Below are 7,474 nucleotides of genomic sequence, written 5' to 3'. Positions count from 1 at the left end.
GTGCTCGCTCTCTGATATTGACAGGAGGGTAGGTTGAAAGTCAGGGTCGATGTCCATTTCGTCGTCCCTGTCTGACTCATCATTGTCTTTAGCACTACCTCCCAAAAAACCATCACTCAGATCTGCAAAATCTAGTTCACTTGACATTGGTAAACCCAAAAAACGTTTGATATCTTCATCACGAAGATTATCACTCATATTGGACAAAAGCCACGACACACTATGAAAACCAACACGTAAACTAGGCTATAAATAGCTAAAAAGTACATCACAAGAAGAAGTAAACATAACACAGTCGAGTAATAAGCAGGTGTTGTTGTCTTCACACGCCAAAATGCCGCTACTGCCAACCGAACAAAATGAAATACATCCCAAATGGTCGAATTTCAGTGTCACCCCGATCGGGGTGACAGCGATTTTTCTCAGCAAAGTTTGACTGAAAACAATCACTGTCACCCCGATCGGGGTGACACTTTTTCCGCCATTATCTTTTAGGTATTTGGACAGATAACATTATAACTAACCTAGATAAGTATAAATAACATCATATAACTAAAATATTACGTGAGCATATAGTTGGCAATGCAACAATCCCCCCCGAAAATAGCCTTGGCAGCTAACGTGTTTTAAAGGGATGTCTTAATATTTAGAAGGATGTCTTGTTATTTAGAGGGATGTCTTAATATTTAGAGGGATGTCTTGTTATTTGAAGGGATGTCTTAATATTTAGAGGGATGTCTTGTTATTTAGAGGGATGTCTTGTTATTTAGAGGGATGTCTTGTTATTTAGAGGGATGTCTTGTTTTTTAAAGGGTTGTCTTGTTATTTGGAGGGATGTCTTAATATTTAGAGGGATGTCTTGGTATTTAGAGGGATGTCTTGTTATTTAGAGGGATGTCTTAATATTTAGCGGAATGTCTTAAGGGATGTCTTGTTTTTTAGAGGGTTGTCTTGTAATTTAGATGGGATGTCTTGTTATTTAGAGGGATATCTTGTTATTTACAGGTAGGTCTTGTTATTTAGAGGGATGTCTTAATATTTAGAGGAATGTCTTGTTATATAGATGGATGTCTTGTTATTTAGAGGGATGTCTTGATATTTAGAGGGATGTCTTGTTTTTTAGAGAGATGTCTTGTTATTTAGAGGGTTTTTTTGTTTTTTAGAGGGTTGTCTTGTTATTTGGAGGGATGTCTTGTTATTTAGATTGATGTCTTAATATTAAGAGGGATGTCTTTTTATTTGGAGGGATGTCTTGTTATTTAGAGGGATGTCTTGTTATTTAGAGGAATGTCTTGTTATTTAAAAGGGATGTCTTGTTATTTAGAGGGATGTCTTGTTATTTAGAGGGATGTCTTGTTATTTAGAGGGATGTCTTGTTATTTAGAGGGATGTCTTGTTATTTGAAGGGATGTCTTAATATTTAGAGAGATGTCTTGTTATTTAGAGGGATGTCTTGTTATTTAGAGGGATGTCTTGTTATTTAGAGGGATGTCTTCATATTTGGAGGGATGTCTTCATATTTGGAGGGATGTCTTGTTATTTAGAGGGATGTCTTGTTATTTGGAGGGATGCTTGTTATTAAGAGGGATGTCTTATAATTTAGAGGGATGTCTTGTTATTTGGAGGTATGTCTTGTTATTTAGAGGGATGTCTTGTTATTTAGAGAGATGTCTTGTTATTTAAAGGGATGTCTTAATATTTAGAAGGATGTCTTGTTATTTAGAGGGATGTCTTAATATTTAGAGGGATGTCTTGTTATTTGAAGGGATGTCTTAATATTTAGAGGGATGTCTTGTTATTTAGAGGGATGTCTTGTTATTTAGAGGGATGTCTTGTTATTTAGAGGGATGTCTTGTTTTTTTTAAAGGGTTGTCTTGTTATTTGGAGGGATGTCTTAATATTTAGAGGGATGTCTTGGTATTTAGAGGGATGTCTTGTTATTTAGAGGGATGTCTTAATATTTAGCGGAATGTCTTAAGGGATGTCTTGTTTTTTAGAGGGTTGTCTTGTAATTTAGATGGGATGTCTTGTTATTTAGAGGGATATCTTGTTATTTACAGGTAGGTCTTGTTATTTAGAGGGATGTCTTAATATTTAGAGGAATGTCTTGTTATATAGATGGATGTCTTTTTATTTGGAGGGATGTCTTGTTATTTAGAGGGATGTCTTGTTATTTAGAGGAATGTCTTGTTATTTAAAAGGGATGTCTTGTTATTTAGGGGGATGTCTTGTTATTTAGAGGGATGTCTTGTTATTTAGAGGGATGTCTTGTTATTTAGAGGGATGTCTTGTTATTTGAAGGGATGTCTTAATATTTAGAGAGATGTCTTGTTATTTAGAGGGATGTCTTGTTATTTAGAGGGATGTCTTGTTATTTAGAGGGATGTCTTCATATTTGGAGGGATGTCTTCATATTTGGAGGGATGTCTTGTTATTTAGAGGGATGTCTTGTTATTTGGAGGGATGCTTGTTATTAAGAGGGATGTCTTATAATTTAGAGGGATGTCTTGTTATTTGGAGGTATTTCTTGTTATTTAGAGGGATGTCTTGTTATTTAGAGAGATGTCTTGTTATTTAAAGGGATGTCTTAATATTTAGAAGGATGTCTTGTTATTTAGAGGGATGTCTTAATATTTAGAGGGATGTCTTGTTATTTGAAGGGATGTCTTAATATTTAGAGGGATGTCTTGTTATTTAGAGGGATGTCTTGTTATTTAGAGGGATGTCTTGTTATTTAGAGGGATGTCTTGTTTTTTTTAAAGGGTTGTCTTGTTATTTGGAGGGATGTCTTAATATTTAGAGGGATGTCTTGGTATTTAGAGGGATGTCTTGTTATTTAGAGGGATGTCTTAATATTTAGCGGAATGTCTTAAGGGATGTCTTGTTTTTTAGAGGGTTGTCTTGTAATTTAGATGGGATGTCTTGTTATTTAGAGGGATATCTTGTTATTTACAGGTAGGTCTTGTTATTTAGAGGGATGTCTTAATATTTAGAGGAATGTCTTGTTATATAGATGGATGTCTTGTTATTTAGAGGGATGTCTTGATATTTAGAGGGATGTCTTGTTTTTTAGAGAGATGTCTTGTTATTTAGAGGGTTTTTTTGTTTTTTAGAGGGTTGTCTTGTTATTTGGAGGGATGTCTTGTTATTTAGATTGATGTCTTAATATTTAGAGGGATGTCTTTTTATTTGGAGGGATGTCTTGTTATTTAGAGGGATGTCTTGTTATTTAGAGGAATGTCTTGTTATTTAAAAGGGATGTCTTGTTATTTAGAGGGATGTCTTGTTATTTAGAGGGATGTCTTGTTATTTAGAGGGATGTCTTGTTATTTAGAGGGATGTCTTGTTATTTAGAGGGATGTCTTGTTATTTGAAGGGATGTCTTAATATTTAGAGAGATGTCTTGTTATTTAGAGGGATGTCTTGTTATTTAGAGGGATGTCTTGTTATTTAGAGGGATGTCTTCATATTTGGAGGGATGTCTTCATATTTGGAGGGATGTCTTGTTATTTAGAGGGATGTCTTGTTATTTGGAGGGATGCTTGTTATTAAGAGGGATGTCTTATAATTTAGAGGGATGTCTTGTTATTTGGAGGTATGTCTTGTTATTTAGAGGGATGTCTTGTTATTTAGAGGGATGTCTTGGTATTTGGAGGGATGTCTAGTTATTTAGAGGGATGTCTTTTTATTTAGAGGGATGTCTTGTTATTTAGAGGGATGTCTTGGTATTTGGAGGGATGTCTAGTTATTTAGAGGGATGTCTTTTTATTTAGAGGGATGTCTTGTTATTTAGAGGGATGTCTTGTTATTTAGAGGGATGTCTTGTTATTTGAAGGGATGTCTTAGTATTTAGAGGGATGTCTTGCTATTTTGAGGGATTTCTTGTTATTTGGAGGGATGTCTTGTTATTTAGAGAGATGTCTTGTTATTTAGTGGGATGTCTTGTTATTTAGAGGGATGTCTTGTTATTTAGAGAGATGTCTTGTTATTTAAAGGGATGTCTTAATATTTAGAGGGATGTCTTGTTATTTAGAGGGATGTCTTAATATTTAGAGGGATGTCTTGTTATTTGGAGGGATGTCTTAATATTTAGAGGGATGTCTTGTTATTTAGAGGGATGTCTTGTTATTTAGAGAGATGTCTTGTTATTTAAAGGGATGTCTTAATATTTAGAGGGATGTCTTGTTATTTAGAGGGATGTCTTAATATTTAGAGGGATGTCTTGTTATTTGAAGGGATGTCTTAATATTTAGAGGGATGTCTTGTTATTTAGAGGGATGTCTTGTTATTTAGAGGGATGTCTTGTTTTTTAAAGGGTTGTCTTGTTATTTGGAGGGATGTCTTAATATTTAGAGGGATGTCTTGGTATTTAGAGGGATGTCTTGTTATTTAGAGGGATGTCTTGTTATTTAGAGGGATGTCTTCTTATTTGGAGGGAAGTCTTGTTATTTGGAGGAATGTCTTGTTATTTAGAGGGATATCTTGTTATTTGGAGGGATGTCTTGTTATTTAGAGGGATGTCTTGCTATTTAGAGGGATGTCTTTTTATTTGGAGGGATGTCTTGTTATTTAGAGGGATGTCTTGTTATTTAGAGGAATGTCTTGTTATTTAAAAGGGATGTCTTGTTATTTAGAGGGACGTCTTGTTATTTAGTGGGATGTCTTGTTATTTAGAGGGATGTCTTGTTATTTAGAGAGATGTCTTGTTATTTAAAGGGATGTCTTAATATTTAGAGGGATGTCTTGTTATTTAGAGGGATGTCTTAATATTTAGAGGGATGTCTTGTTATTTGGAGGGATGTCTTAATATTTAGAGGGATGTCTTGTTATTTAGAGGGATGTCTTGTTATTTAGAGGGATGTCTTGTTTTTTAAAGGGTTTTCTTGTTATTTGGAGGGATGTCTTAATATTTAGAGGAATGTCTTGGTATTTGGAGGGATGTCTTGTTATTTAGAGGGATGTCTTAATATTTAGCGGAATGTCTAGTTTATTAGAGGGATGTCTTGTTATTTAGAGGGATGTCTTGTTATTTAGAGGGATGTCTCAATATTTGGAGGGATGTCTTGTTATTTAGAGGGATGTCTTAATATTTAGAGGGATGTCTTGTTTTTTAGTGGGATGTCTTGTTATTTAGAGGGATGTCTTAATATTTAGAGGGATGTCTTGTTATTTGGAGGGATGTCTTAATATTTAGAGGGATGTCTTGTTATTTAGAGGGATGTCTTGTTATTTAGAGGGATGTCTTGTTTTTTAAAGGGTTTTCTTGTTATTTGGAGGGATGTCTTAATATTTAGAGGAATGTCTTGGTATTTGGAGGGATGTCTTGTTATTTAGAGGGATGTCTTAATATTTAGCGGAATGTCTAGTTTATTAGAGGGATGTCTTGTTATTTAGAGGGATGTCTCAATATTTGGAGGGATGTCTTGTTATTTAGAGGGATGTCTTAATATTTAGAGGGATGTCTTGTTTTTTAGTGGGATGTCTTGTTATTTAGAGGGATGTTTTGTTATTTAGAGGGTTTTTTTGTTTTTTAGAGGGTTGTCTTGTTATTTGGAGGGATGTCTTGTTATTTAGATTGATGTCTTAATATTTAGAGGGATGTCTTGTTTTTTAGAGGGATGTCTTGTTATTTAGAGGGATGTCTTGTTATTTGAAGGGATGTCTTAATATTTAGAGAGATGTCTTGTTATTTAGAGGGATGTCTTGTTATTTAGAGGGATGTCTTCATATTTGGAGGGATGTCTTCATATTTGGAGGGATGTCTTGTTATTTAGAGGGATGTCTTGTTATTTGGAGGGATGCTTGTTATTAAGAGGGATGTCTTATAATTTAGAGGGATGTCTTGTTATTTGGAGGTATGTCTTGTTATTTAGAGGGATGTCTTGTTATTTAGAGGGATGTCTTGGTATTTGGAGGGATGTCTAGTTATTTAGAGGGATGTCTTTTTATTTAGAGGGATGTCTTGTTATTTAGAGGGATGTCTTGGTATTTGGAGGGATGTCTAGTTATTTAGAGGGATGTCTTTTTATTTAGAGGGATGTCTTGTTATTTAGAGGGATGTCTTGTTATTTAGAGGGATGTCTTGTTATTTAGTGGGATGTCTTGTTATTTAGAGGGATGTCTTAATATTTAGAGGGATGTCTTGTTATTTGAAGGGATGTCTTAATATTTAGAGGGATGTCTTGTTATTTAGAGGGATGTCTTGTTATTTAGAGGGATGTCTTGTTTTTTAAAGGGTTGTCTTGTTATTTGGAGGGATGTCTTAATATTTAGAGGGATGTCTTGGTATTTAGAGGGATGTCTTGTTATTTAGAGGGATGTCTTGTTATTTAGAGGGATGTCTTCTTATTTGGAGGGAAGTCTTGTTATTTGGAGGAATGTCTTGTTATTTAGAGGGATATCTTGTTATTTGGAGGGATGTCTTGTTATTTAGAGGGATGTCTTGCTATTTAGAGGGATGTCTTTTTATTTGGAGGGATGTCTTGTTATTTAGAGGGATGTCTTGTTATTTAGAGGAATGTCTTGTTATTTAAAAGGGATGTCTTGTTATTTAGAGGGACGTCTTGTTATTTAGTGGGATGTCTTGTTATTTAGAGGGATGTCTTGTTATTTAGAGAGATGTCTTGTTATTTAAAGGGATGTCTTAATATTTAGAGGGATGTCTTGTTATTTAGAGGGATGTCTTAATATTTAGAGGGATGTCTTGTTATTTGGAGGGATGTCTTAATATTTAGAGGGATGTCTTGTTATTTAGAGGGATGTCTTGTTATTTAGAGGGATGTCTTGTTTTTTAAAGGGTTTTCTTGTTATTTGGAGGGATGTCTTAATATTTAGCGGAATGTCTAGTTTATTAGAGGGATGTCTTGTTATTTAGAGGGATGTCTTGTTATTTAGAGGGATGTCTCAATATTTGGAGGGATGTCTTGTTATTTAGAGGGATGTCTTAATATTTAGAGGGATGTCTTGTTTTTTAGTGGGATGTCTTGTTATTTAGAGGGATGTCTTGTTATTTAGAGGGTTTTTTTGTTTTTTAGAGGGTTGTCTTGTTATTTGGAGGGATGTCTTGTTATTTAGATTGATGTCTTAATATTTAGAGGGATGTCTTGTTTTTTAGAGGGATGTCTTGTTATTTAGAGGGATGTCTTGTTATTTAGAGGGATGTCTTGTTATTTAGAGGGATGTCTTGTTATTTGAAGGGATGTCTTAATATTTAGAGAGATGTCTTGTTATTTAGACGGATGTCTTGTTATTTAGAGGGATGTCTTCATATTTGGAGGGATGTCTTCATATTTGGAGGGATGTCTTGTTATTTAGAGGGATGTCCTGTTATTTGGAGGGATGCTTGTTATTAAGAGGGATGTCTTATAATTTAGAGGGATGTCTTGTTATTTGGAGGTATGTCTTGTTATTTAGAGGGATGTCTTGTTATTTAGAGGGATGTCTTGGTATTTGGAGGGATGTCTAGTTATTTAGA

Source organism: Macrosteles quadrilineatus, unplaced genomic scaffold (genome assembly GCF_028750875.1).
Source record: "Macrosteles quadrilineatus isolate MER2022 unplaced genomic scaffold, UCM_ALF_1.0 Scaffold_45__1_contigs__length_977938, whole genome shotgun sequence".
NCBI lineage: Eukaryota > Metazoa > Arthropoda > Insecta > Hemiptera > Cicadellidae > Macrosteles > Macrosteles quadrilineatus.
The sequence above is the reverse complement of the archived record's forward strand: the minus strand, read 5'-3'. Positions refer to the sequence as shown.